At 41.3% G+C, this 14,318-nt stretch overlaps 1 pseudogene; it reads left to right on the forward strand.

The window, feature by feature from the left end:
• The window catches only part of LOC116089371, a 21,826-nt pseudogene extending 13,443 nt beyond the window's left edge, over nt 1-8,383 (forward strand).
• The last annotated feature ends 5,935 nt before the right edge of the window (nt 8,384-14,318 follow it).

The raw sequence follows: 14,318 nt of genomic DNA on the forward strand, positions 1-14,318 counted from the left end.
AGAAGAAGAAGAAGAAGAAGAAGAAGAAGAAGAAGAAGAAGAAGAAGAAGAAGAAGAAAAAGAAGTACTGTGAAAGGAGAAATCATATGACATGTAAATAAAGACAATATCTAATAAAAAATGGGGTACAGAGCTAAACAAAGAATTCTCAACTGATGAACTCTGAATGGCTGAGAAGCACCTAAAGAAATGTTCAACATCCTTAGTCATTAGGCAAATGCAAATCAAAATGACCCTGAGATTCCACCTCACACCAGTCAGAATGGCTAGGATAAAAAACTCAGGTGACAGCAGATGCTGGAGAGGTTGTGGAGAAAGAGGAACACTCCTTCATTGCTGGTGGGATTGCAAGCTGGTACAACCACTCTGGAAAGCAGTTTGACGGTTCCTCTGGAAATTGGACATAGTACTACCAGAGGACCCAGCTATACCACTCCTGGGCATATACCCAGAAGATGCTCCAGCATAAGGACACATGCTCCACTATGTTCTTAGCAGCCTTATTTATAATAGCCAGAAACTGGAAACAGCCCAGATGTCCCTCAACTGAGGAATGGATACAGAAATTGTGTTACATCTACACAATGAAGTACTCAGCTATTAAAAACAATGAATTTATGAAATTCTTGGGGAAATGGATGGACCTGGAAAATATCATCCTTAGTAAGGTAACCCAATCACAAAAAAACACACATGGTATGCATTCTCTTATAAGTGGATATTAGCCTAGAAGATCAGAACACACAAAGTACAAACCATAAACCATAAGAAACTCAAGGAGAAGGAAGCCCAAATGAGGATCCTTCATTTCTTCTTAAAAGGGGAAACAAAATACCCATGGAAGGATTTGTAGAGGCTAACTTTGGAGCAGAGACTAAAGGAAGGACAATTCAGAGACTGCTCCACCTGGGAATCCTTCCCATATTCAGTCCTCAAATCTATATACTATTGTGGATGCCAACAAGTGCTGGAAGACAGGAGCCTGAGATAGCTGTCTCCTAAGAGGCTCTGAGAGTGCACGACTAATACAGAAGTAGAGGCTCACAGCCAACCATTGGACTGAGTACAGGTTCCCCAATGAAGGAGCTAGGGAAAGGACCCAAGGAGCTGAAGGATTTGAAGCTCCTTAGCGTGAACAACAATATGAACTAACCAGTACCCTCAGAGCTCCCAGGGACTAAATTCCAACCAAAGCGTACACATGGGGGGACTCATGGCTCCAGCACCATGTGTATAGCATAGGATGGCCAAGTCGGTCATCAATGGGAGAAGAGGACCTTAGCCCTGTGAAGGTTCTATGCCCCAGTGTAGGGGAATGCCAGAGCCAGGAAGTGGGAGAGGGTGGGGTGATGAGCAGGGGGAGGGTGGTCTCTATAGGCACTGGCCTCATACAGCACATAAGTACGTGCAGGCAAACACATGAAATAAATGTTTTTAGACAAGGAAAAGGGAAGCATATAAAAAAGAAATACTACAAAATACTACAGAGGATGATTTTAGGGTCCTTTACAGTTGTCAAAATTTACAATGTTCAAGTACTTTATAGAAACTGCATTAGTAATTTCCTATAACATATGTATACTTTAAACCCTCTGTAGGTTACAATATACTATGTAGTTCAATGTAAACACTATGGAAACATTTGAACTGTGTATTTAGGAAGTGAAGAAGGGTTATGGTTAAGGTTTGGTTACTCAACACAGTTGAATGGGTTATTTCTGATCCTTGATTGCTTGACTCTTAGGATCCCAGGAACAATTTCTTTCTTGATGCAAATTATTTATTTCAATTTGTACAAAGTACTAAAGGATGAATTAGAGATCAGCTAGATAATCTTGAACAAGAGGAAGGTAGCCAAGGTTCATGGGTATTTTATTGTTCAGGAAATTGTCAAAATTCTGTGTGAACTACAGGAAAATACTGAAAAGTATATTTCAGAATTATAAAATATTTAATGGTTCTGAAAACTTAGTACTACATTGTAACTTATGTTCAGTGGAAAAGTCTACAATATTTTCAACATAGTCTATTTTATTGTCAAAATCCTCGTTTCCTTTAATCGTTCAGTACAATGAAAAAGCTGGAACATATCACATTATATTCATTAGCTTTATAAATCATGTCATGGTTTGCTTATTATAAGTTAAAACTTGAGGTTTTAGCTGCTGATAATCCATGAGTTCATAGCCTAGAGTTTGAGGTGACCAGGATCAGGTATGTGGAGAAGAGCAGTAACCAGCTTGAGTGTCCTGATGCAAAGACTTGTCTGTCTCACTTTCTTTCTCTGTTAACATTGACTTTTCTTTATGGTGCCAGGTGGTCCCTTGACCTCAAAGAGAGGTAGAAGAGGAGTAGGAATTGGAGAGGAACTGGGGATATTATCTGCACATGCTTTTTCTGAGGTCAGCACATTCTTAAAATGTCAGGGCTGTTGTCAATGGGGCATAGGAGTACTGCCTACAGTTGAATGTGGTTTGTCCCTTAAAGGTTCCTGTACTGCAAACTTTGTAGTGCTCTGCAAGAGTCTGTTGAATCTTTAAGAAGTGGTATCTAATAAAAGGAAAGTGGATGTTAAAAAGGTTTGTTTCTTTGTTTTTTGGAGGGGAAACTGGGAATGGAGAAATTTATATATAAATAAAGAAAATTAAAAAAAAAAGGAATAGATTCTTTTCTTGAGGAAGTATACACCTTTGAGAAATTCTAAAAGGATGTAAGTGTGCCTGGTTTTCCCTTGTGAGTATCTTGACTCACTTTTGTGTTCTCCTCATATGATGTCATAGATGTCCAAATGTCAGAACCATACTCTTGAGTCTCCAGAGATATGAGCTAAATATACCTCTCTTTCTTATCCAGTACTTTGATGTCTCAGGTATTTTTTCTATAGCTCCACAAAGAAACAAGGAGCCATTGTGTTAATATACCCAACACAAACCTTTGGATCCATCAGTACAGAGAGCAGTTTCTTCTCTGTGGGGTTACAAAGGTGATGGGATTTAGCCACACTGGCCTGGAGTACCCTAATATGTATTTGAACTAGAGCTAGAGCTATGGGTGAGATACACATGATATATCAACCTATTTCTTTCTATAGTTTTTAAGCCTTAAAAAAATCAATTTAGAATTGTAGAAGATCCAAGATAATCTTAGATTATTTTTTCTTTATACTTGAAATGAAAGATTGGAGACTAAAGTGATTATGTTAAAGCTGTATAATTAATTATAGGCTCAGCTTAAGTACAACATTGTTTAAATGCTTAATAATCTAATTTAAACTGAATAAAGTGTATTTTGGGGGATAAAAGCCCTTGTAATCAGCTAGTAATTGCATTTTATTTCTACTTTCATAACAACCTGATGGCTAGTTGTGTTTTTATTATCAACTACCTATCCATACAAAAAGCAAAGAAGTTAAAGAATGTAATATTAAAGAAATCTGGGCTCTGTTCCCAGTTAGAATGTTCTTTGTTGTCTCATCTCTCCCAGGACTCATAGTCTGTGCCTGGGAGCACATGGCAGTACTGATATCTGACAACTTGTGGCTAATGGGATGTGGCATTCCAGGACCTGAGCTGAGAAATGCTCTCCTTGTTCAGTGAAGTAGTACAGGGCTGTGCTCTAGGGAAGGGAAGAAAATGTTGCCCTTAACAGTGTCCTTGGAAACCTTATATTCTAGAAGCCCTACTTTTACTGTATCTGTAACTATAATATCAAACAGTAATGAAATAACTTGAATTAGAAATATAAATTTACAATAAAATTATATTTTATTAGTTTACTTAATATATTTTTGTATAAGTATTTGAAGTAAGAACATAGCATAACATAAAACTATTTGTAACCCTAGTCTTTTTATTATAGAGAAAATTGAATAACTCACATTTCTAATATGGGAATTGTTTTCTTTCTGTGGCCTATTAATTAATTAGCCCAGTGTATGACTGGTGAGGACAATGATCTTGATCCATTCGATTTCATGAATGCCTGATGCTTACAAGGTATTGTCATATGATGGGTATAGAAATGTCTTTAAAAATTCCATTTTTCCTTGGGAGGCAGAGGCAGGTGGATTTCTGAGTTTGAGGCCAGCCTGGTCTACAGAGTGAGTTCCAGGACAGCCAGGGCTACACGGAGAAACCCTGTCTTGAAAAACCAAAAAAAAAACCAACCAACCAAACAAACAAACAAAAATTACATTTTTCCCAGTTGAGGGATGGGGCCACACACCTAAAAAAATTTTAAACCAAAATTGCTCCCATCTAAAGGAAATATAGGGACAAAAAACCTGAAGCAGAGACTGAAGGAAAGGCCATCCAGAGACTGCCCCACCGAAGGATCCATCCTTTCTGCAGACACCAAACCCAGCCACTATTGCTGATGGCAAGAAGTCCTTGCTGAGAGTAACCTGGTGTAGCTCTTCCCTGAGAGGCTCTGCCAGCACCTGGCCAATGTAGATGCAGATACTCACAGACAGCCATTGGACTGAGCTCAGGGACACCAATGGAAGAGTTGGGGAAATGATTGAAGGAGCTGAAGGGGATTGCAGCCCCATAGTAAGAACAACAATAATAACTAACCAGATCACCCAGAGCTCCCAGGGACTAAACCACTAACCAAAGAGTACATATGAAGGGACCCACAGCTCCAGATAAATATGTAGCACAACATTGTCTTATCTGGCATCAGTGGGAGGAGAGGCCCTTGGTACTGTGGAGCCTTGATACCCTAGTGTAAGGGGGATGCTAGAAAAGTGAGGTAGGAATGGCTGGGAAGGGGGAGCACTCTCATAAAGGCAAAAGGGGAAGGAGGATGGGATGGGGGATTGTGGAGTGGGAGAGAGAGAGAGAGAGAGAGAGAGAGAGAGAGAGAGAGAGAGAGAGAGAGAGAGAGAGAGAGAGAGAGAGAGAGTTAGTTTTGTCTTTAGTCCCTGACATAATGTTTCAGCTTAGGATTTGAGACATTGTAATGGTACATTAGTGAAGTTTTTAGTAGATACCATACTTGGAAATGATATTTTGATCTTTTCTAGTGACATGTTGGTCAACCCATTAATAAGGACAGTGTAGGGGATGGGTAAACTGCTCAGTATATCAGGTATATTACATGCAGTTTTAAAATATTTATTTTATTATTTCTTATTATATGTATGCATATGAGTCTGTATGTCCACATGAGTGCAGATGTTTGTCAAGGGCAGAAGTGGGCATCAGATTTTTCCAGAGTGGGAGTTATAGGTGAATGTGAGCTGGGTGTTATATGAACTGAAACTTATATCCCCTGTAAAGGCAATATGTGTCCTTAACTTCCAAGCTATCACTTTAGCCTCATAAATGCCATTTTAACATAAGATATCTTAACTTATCATGAAATTTTTACACAACACCTTCAGAAGCTGGGAAGTACCTAAGGACTGAATGAAAAAAGGGGCCAAGTTCCCAGGAATTAGTATTAGACAGAGATGGAACCTAAAGGTTGCAGAAGCTTGGCTCCTGAGGGGATGGCAGGTAGGGAGGGCTCCTAGGTAGGAGAGCTGCAGAGGTTGAATTAAATGTGTCATCTGATATGCTGGAGATAAGGGGAGAGCTACTGTACTCAAAGAAAGGGCTACAATGGGCTATAGAAAAAGGGCTATAGAACTACAATGATGAGAAAGGTTAATAAAGTTGACATGAGGGGTTTAGACAAATGTTTTCCCAGTGTCATGCATTCCAAGGCAACCTCTGCACAGTTGAGATGTTCCCTCTTGTGTCTTGTAACTCACCTGGAGCTACTGCTGTAGACTGTGCTAGAAGTGACCATAAAACTTTCTTGTCTGAGATGTACTGCTAGCTTAGAAGCAGTGGTCTGCTTTGAAAAGGTTGCCACATCTGCTTCAGTTACCAGAGTTTCAGGCTATCTTGAGAACACCCTCCTTCTGAGATTGATGACTCCCTTGCCTTCTTCAATAAAATGTGCTCTCATTTGCTAATTGACATAGCATAGGACATGTGGACCTTGGTCTGTGTGGGAGGGGACATTGGGACTCTGCACACAGCAGCTCCTAAACATATTCAGCAGCAGCAGACCATGAGAGGACCATTTCAACTGATTTTCCCTGCTTTTTCATCTCTTTTGCACATGTCCCATTTAACTCAACATTAAATCACTCTCTCATTACTGCTTTGCTCATATCTTGCTGTAATATATGCTGAGACATAGCTTTTCTTCAATTCCAAGGCTCAGACTTGATTCCTTGTTACTATTCTTTTAAATCTAATCTCTTTTAGTTATAAGCAAAAGTAAATTTCTAATGGCAAATCTGATGCTGCATTCATTCTTGTTTTATTGCAAGCTTTGTGACCTGAGGCCTTATAGGTTTTCCCTCTTACCCCAGGGCATCATTGGGAGATATAGAAAATAAGATTGTTTATGTCAGGTTGCCTAGAACTTTCTGTTTTGTTCAGAAGAACTGCACATTTTCTTTATCTAATTTCCATGCCTGGTAGAAGGAAATTCTACAGGAGCAGTGGGGAGCTGTATTTGAATCTTAAATCTCAATAACCAGTTAGAAAGTGAAATGTATATACAGTTTTCTGTGGTTGATGATTGAGTTGATTTCTCTTAAATTTAGGAATTTTTTTTGAGACAGGATTTCTCTATAGCTCTGGTTGTCCTGGACCTTGTTCTAGAGATCTGGCTCACCTTGATCTAAGAGATCAACCTGTCTATGCCTCTGCCTCTGAGTGCTGGGATTAAAGGTGTATGCCGCCACTCCCAAACAAATTTAGGAATTTTAAAGTGATAATTTGTCTACAAATAGTAAAGCTCAAATAGGACATATAAGAAAGATTTTTTCCATCTAATCATAAAATATTCAATATTTATAATAAAATTTGAATTATTTAATAAACAACATGTCCTATGTACATTGTCAATACAAAAATATTTAGCCACATGTGATTGTATAATTCTCATTCTCATTATCTCGGGGCAGTTTAGTTTGTAAATAATACCTGCTCAATGAGTGAGAGCTGGAAGGAAGAGCAGGAAAAAAGTGAATAGTGATATGAAAGAAAATCTCATAATTACAAAGACATTTCCGAGCATAATAAAAGTTTACTGAGTATTAAACATAGCCCCGTGTAAAGTGGTTCAGATACAAAGTAGTTCATGCATACAAAGTAATTTACAAGAAAAATTTGCTTGTTCATATATATTCTCTCAAGTTCAAATGGATTTCTTTGGTACATGGCAAATACAAGGTCCCAGAGAATTAAAAAGCTCTACCTTTAGAGTTACTGATCCAAGAAAGAGCTTAAGCAACTTTGCAATATAAGAAAGACATTTACAAAGAAATAACAGCAATTGGCACCCTCCTCCAACCCGCTTCAGTATCTAGCACTAAGGACATATTGGTCTTCATGCCTAGCTCCTCTTTCATCACTTCTTCTCCACAGGTAGGCACTGTCTGTATTCTTCCCATGAAGCTCATTGAGGCTTTGGCCTTGGAGTTGGTTTGTGATATTAGGACTTTACTTCTTTTCCCGTGTACCAGCCACTCAACACTCTTGCTCCTTCTGGCATGTCACCTTCCCCAGACACTTACAACAAAAGCAACTCATTTAAGAGATTTGGTGACTGCATTGGGCTTTCTCTTGCTCAGCAGATGAATTTTGACAGTGGAAGTAATAATATCAAAACTGTCTAGCTCATTTACATCACAGATAATGGTGGGAGGGGAAAATACCTTCAGTGTAATCTTACTTTTCCCTTTGCTTACTAATTTTGGATATCCTCCATGTAACAGGCAGAAAAACCAGAGCAGATTGTTGTGGCTACCCAGTGTGCAGTCTTCCTTAGCTTTCCAAAAGAGTCCTTCAGGTGGTGCTGCGCTTGCCTAACAGAAGCACTCATCTGTTGTTTCCCCCCTGCTGCTCCACTGCAGGTCTAGTTCAGTTCCCCTCCCAGCTGCTCCAAGTATTGGCACAAGGTGGTGTGCCCGCTGATCACCCTGGCCAGCAGGGAAGAAAGACTAGCACACCAGTTCCTTCCAGCAGCAGCTTACTCATGAGTTCGTAGTTACTTCATGGTGAAAGGTGTGCCCCCGAATGGTCCGTGAGTGCTGCTTAAATACCCTTCGTAGGACTGCCCATGAGCCCATACCACGTTTTGCGCCATCATTGGCTACAGGCCACTGGCAGGTGGAACCCTCTTGCCAAATAAGGACTTGTTTACTCCTTAGCAGAAGAATGGCAGGCGCCATCTTAAAGGTGCAGCAGCGCTCCACAAGGTGGCACTGTCAGTTCCTCCTGTAGAATTTATAATCTGTGATGTAGGTGAGCAGGTCAATCCGGATGTGCTGTACATGCAGAGAAGGCAGAGTAATTTCTTTCCTAATACATTGTGAGGCTCAAGGCTCTGCAGCACTAAGCAAGCAGAATATGATTATCATGCACAGCGGCATTATCTAGTGGTGATAAACAGGAGGAGAAGGGGTGTTGTTTTTTATAAAAATGTAAGGAGAAAAGAAATATGTTTGGTGGATGTGCTGTCAGGTGTTGGGGAAGGGTATGCCTCTCTGGGCTCATACTAAGGCATCCCATCCCCATGAGGGATCAGCCACACAATGGTGTAGTATAGAATAGAGTTTATCCAGGGCATGCGGAGGAGAGTTGAGATGGTAGTAAAGAGAGAGAAAGGCAGAGAGACAGAGAAAATAGAGGAGTAGAGGCTGGCCATGAGCACATGGAGATAGAGGAGGGAGGGGAACAGGAAGAGAGGGGTAAGGAGTAAGAGGATAGAGCTAGGGCAAGAAGGCAAGATTGAAGAGAGGAAAAGAGTGGCAAGAGTAAGAGAGTAAGAGAGTAAGAGTGAAAGTAAGAGAATAAGAGAGGGAGGAGGGGGAAACAGCCTCTTTTATAATGGGCCATGCCTACCTGTCTATTGCCAAGTAACTGCGGGGAGGAGCATACCTGGCTGGTGCCGTAAGTATGGGGGTAGAGTCCAGACAAAATACCAGGAGCTTGAGCAGTGTCTGGAAGCATCACAAAATTCCTTCTGTCCCTTGCAGAATTATCTGCTGGGTCTCTGGGGTTTAAACCTAGCTCAACCAGAAAGCAGACTTCCTTTCATAGTCCCACGCACTTTAACTTAAGAGCAATAGGAAAAATTATTATTTATCAAGGCAGGCTAGAACTAAAACATTAATTATTAAGTGACTTTGACATATTGCAGTAGCAAAAACAAAAACAAAAAAACAAAAAAACAACAAGAAAAAAAACCATTTTGGATTAGCAGAGAAACACTTGGGTTAGAGTTGGTGTGGACCAGAATGGAAAGAAATTAGAGAGCTGACAGCAACAGCATGAGCTGTGGTCCTGGACAGAAAGTGAGTGTGTCCAGGCATGATTAGTACCATGCCACAGACTGAGCAGGCAGGCATGCAGGCTGTGGGAACAGGCTGGGGGCACCAGCTCAGGGCTTTTGTCTATGGGCAAGTAGCACTGATCTTCCAGAGAAGAACTGAGAATGCTCTGTTTCTGACCTGGGCTGGTTCACCTCACTTTAGACAATCTGGTATTTCCCTGCCCCTGGGCAGTGGCATGGGATGCACACATGTGCAGCCGAGGCACCAGGCTCATGCCTGCTGGGGCATTCTCAAGAGCAAGGAGCCACAACAAGAGACTATCTTTGTTATTTCACCTCCACCTCTGCAGCCCCATTGTTCCAAGGACAGCCAAAGATGGTATCAAGGTGACAATGGTGTGTTGTACAGGCACCCAGCCTGCTGTAGGTCATGGGCAGAGTTGGGGCCATGGTGCACCTCGGCAGGGAGGGTAGAGGGAGGGGAGCACATGCAGCAAGCAAGATGGGCAAGATGATCGCTTACAGAGCTTATATCTAGCTCTTATCCCCCAACCTTCTCCCCACCGGCCACAGAGCTCATGCCCAAGCTACAAAACTGCTGGGCAGGGGGTGGTGGCAGGGCAGGGGGAGGAGTCCTGGCCAGGGAGAAAGAGTGTGCAGTGTGAGAGAGGGGGGAGGGAGGGAGTGCAGGGGCAGATGGTCATGGGAAAGAGCATCTCAGCGAACTGTCTCAGGGCAGGGTGAAAAGGCGAGCAAGGGAATCAGGTGGGGAGGGTGAACCCTACGAATTGCTAGCAGAATTGTTTAAGAGTGTCCCTTAATTTAGAGATATTGCTTGCTGGGTACTGTGAATTAGACCTGGAAACACCCCAGTAAATAGGGACAAGGTATCAAAGACCAACCCATTGGGTATGAAAGTTACTAAAAACATTCCTTCAAGTGTCCTGAGAATGAAATTTAATAACAAAATATAAATGTGCAGCCATGCTAGGTGACCTTATCATCACATTGGTGCTAGGGGCTGTGGTGAGTCCCAGACTCATGAAAGACAGCAGCCAACCTAAGCTTAGGGATTTGTCTACAGCAACAAGTGAAAACCACTTCTGAGAAGGGGTGAGGGGCATCATCCAAGGTTTAAGAGTCCTAGTATGGAGGGTCAGTATAAAGACTGAATGGCCCCATCCTCAAGGGCAGCAGAGGAGTTGTTCTGAGCTCAAAAACACTCCTCTGGGACCAGGGGGACATTTACACTAACCACTGGGGGAAGGGTAGCTTAACCAGTTTTCTGAAGTTTGGGCTAGTAAGCGATGGCTCTCCAAGCAGTAGCAGGGGGGATGTGAATCTTCAGAGTTTCTAAATCTGAGTCACAGAACCAGATTTTGTGTTTTATAAAAAGATAAGGAGAGAAGGAATATGTTTGGTGGATGTACAGTCAGTGTGGGGGAAGGGTGTACCTCTGTGGGCTCATGCTGAGACATCCCTTCCCTGTGAGGGACCAGCCACAAAGAATAGCATTTATTCAGGGCATGGGGAGTGGAGTTGAGAGGGTAGTAGAGACAGAGAAAGGCAGAAAGAGAGAGAGTAGAGGAGTAGAGGCTGGCCATTAATTAGCACATGGAGAGAGAGGGGGGAGTGGAATGGGGAGAGAGAGGGAGGAGGGAAAAGGGGAGGTAGGGAGTAAGGAGCAAAATGACAGAGCTAGAGCAAGAAGGCAAGAGTGAGAGGAGGGGGCAAGCAGCCCCTTTTACAGTGAGTCAGCACATCTGACTGTTGCCAGGTAACTGTGGAGTGGGACCTAGACAAAATGCTCACAGGAGGCTTGTGCTTCAAAGTATGAATTCAAAGTTTAAGTATTGGGGTGCTAATCCCTTGATGCAGCAATGTTGAGCACAGGAGCTTTAATGATACTATAAAAGCGAGTTTGTTGAGTTCAGCCTCTTCTCTGTCTTGTTAATGCATTTTGTCCCCTTTTTGCTGTTTCCTACAGATGGTGTAGGGAGGGCCTCACCATACACAGCACTTTGATCTTAGACTTCTCACTTTCCATAATCCCAGAGCTAAATCTATGTTTTTTATATGTTACTGGTTTGTGTTCATTGCATCCACACTTAATATACTGTAATAGTCCAATAGTTGGGGGTCTTTCTTGGCATTTGTACTTTCATTCATTTCTTTCACGTACAAGGTTGCTGAGCATTTTATGACTCTCAGGGGAAACCTAGATAGATTTTATGTCTGCTTCAGAAGAGAAGGGGGTAGATGAAGTTCCAGTTTCTATGACCTGCCACTCAAGGAAGTAAGGTAATATACTGAGGAAGGTGAGAGGTCTTCTGTTTATTTCAGCTTTAAATATTCAATATGCCCAGGTGTTGTATCTCAGATTAGCATTTCTTGTGCCTCTTCAGCTATTAACACTCACTGGGGAAGTTGCAGTTAATTGGGGATCCCTCACCTCCTTCAGGTGCCCAGAGACCAGATGTAGAAATTCTTCTGTGGTTCATATGCTGACATTGGCTGGGGATGAACGCTGAGATAGGTTTTTCTCCTGCCCAGCTCTTATCACTTCTTAGCCCTGATTCCTGGAATCACATTACCAAACAATTGCTCGAAGTTGCCTCTTTTCTTCAAGCTGTGCTTCAGAGAATGACACTATTATCAGAAGTCAGAATATCAGGCACTAAGGCACTTTTACAATGGGAGAGACCTGTTCTGTTAGTGAGTCCACTTCCTGAAGCCTGCTGGCAAACAAGTGAATAAATAAATACGAATCACCATCATCCTGATGACTGTGAAAGCTACTGGTAAGGAAAGCAGTGGATTAGACCTACTGATGTGACTGATGCCCTGGCTTTCTTGAAGGACACAAATCATTCCTTCCCTCCTTAAATTCATTTTAGATTTCATTATGGGGAACTGTCTTAGTCACTGTTCTATTCTGAAGAGATGCCATGACCATGACAACTCTTATAAGGGAAAATATTTAAGTAGACCTTGCTTACAGTTTCAGAGGTTTAGTCCATTATCATCATGGACGAGAGCATAGTGGCAGGCAGGCATGGTGCTGGAGGAGTAGTTGAGAACTACAACCTGATCCACAGCCAGAGAGAAACTTGATCTGGCTTCTGCTTTTTGAAACCCTAGTATCTACCCCGAGTGGCATACCTCCTCCATCAAGTCCACACTAATCCTTAATCTTTTCAAATAGTCCCACTCCCTGATAAGTAAGGATTCAAACATATGAGCCTGTGAGGGAACATTCTTAGTCAAATAGAAACAGGAGCTAAAGTCACATTACTAATTAATATAGAAAAAAACATATCCAGATTTACAAATTTTAGGATATTGACTAAAATCTTGCCTAAGCCATCTTGTCTTTCATTGCCATGAGTAAAGTCCAAGAGAGCCTTACATGCTGCTTCTGCGTTCCCTTTGAGTTCATGAAGAGTTAGTGACCTCCACATGCCCCTAGTTCTGCCAGTATTGGCCTCCTATTACTTTCCTCTTAGTTTCTTATATAATAATTCAGATTTTAAAATAGGAATTAGATACACAAAGATAGCCTAAAAAGTGGCCTAGATTTAGAGTTCTTATATCATTGTTCTTAAGGATTATGAACTGTCTTATTTTTCACAAGATTTTTCCTAGCTAAGTATGTTTTTTTTTCATTTACTTAGGTTTTTTTTTTTTTTTCAGGCAGCAGTTTGCAAAAATGTAGAGAATCAAGAGACATTAGAAAGATACACATTATCATAGATACTTTGTCTCTTGAAAGTCAACCCCATTTATGGAAAAAAGCAAGAACAGTTGTGCTTTATGCACCTGAATACATTTGTTTTAGGATTTTGTCTTTTTGGAAGGCACAACTATATAGCCAAAACTGCTATAGCCCCAAGGCATAGCTGTCAAGAAAAAAATCACCAAAAGGAAATTGCTTCATTAAAACCAAGCTTTTCTTTGTTCATTAGGCTTTAGCCAGATGGGAATTCAGTGTTTTTAAGCAGACATTCATGTGGGATTTTGTTTCTGACATTGATGAATGACTGCCTGAATCTCAAGATGAAAGTTTTCACCCTGGGCTCTGACTGCAACTTTTGTTATTCATAGCAGAAGCCACACCAGTCCACAGCTGAACAGCCACAGTATTAAGACACAGCTGTCTTACTGTACTGCTGGTCATACTGGAGCACCCTGATCTGCCTTTGCTCTGTTGCCTCCAGCATGTATGAACTTTTCCAGGTATCTTTTATAAGGATCATTATAGACTGAACATGGTAGTTCATCTTTCAGCATTTGTAGTTGGTTCTTTGTGGTAGTGTACCACAGAAAGTTAATGGTAGAAGATTATAATTATGCATTACATAACAATGGAGATGATGCCTTTGGAGATTTCTCTGAATATTAGTACTATTCTAATCAGTAGTTTTAGAATATTAGAATTTCTGAAGTATGAAAACATCAGAGTATACTTATCTAAACCTGGAAAGTTGGAACATTTCTAGGGTAGGCTACAAAAGTGCACAGCATGTCACCTTACTGAGAAATTGTAGCACAATTCCAAGTATCTGTGTTTACAAATATGTGTAAACCTTGAAAAGTGCTGTGAAAGATGATGTTGGCACCATTGTGAGCTTGAACCCAGGAAGGATGAATTGTACCACAGTCTAAAGCAATGGAGATTTTCTCCGCCTTTATAATCCATGGCTCCATTTTTGAATATATGGTTGAAGCATTATCACAAATCAAATGATGGTAAATATTTGGAGGAAGAGAAGTTAATAATTTTTCTTGGTCACTTAGTAAATAGGTCAAACCAAATTTAAAAAAAAAAATTATCTTAGCCGGGCGGTGGTGGAGCACGCCTTTAATCCCAGCACTTGGGAGGCAGAGGCAGGCGGATCTCTGAGTTCGAGGCCAGCCTGGTCTACAGAGTGAGTTCCAGGACAGCCAGGGCTAAACAGAGAAACCCTGTCTCAAAA

The sequence above is a fragment of the Mastomys coucha genome, unplaced genomic scaffold, assembly GCF_008632895.1.
Source record: "Mastomys coucha isolate ucsf_1 unplaced genomic scaffold, UCSF_Mcou_1 pScaffold14, whole genome shotgun sequence".
NCBI lineage: Eukaryota > Metazoa > Chordata > Mammalia > Rodentia > Muridae > Mastomys > Mastomys coucha.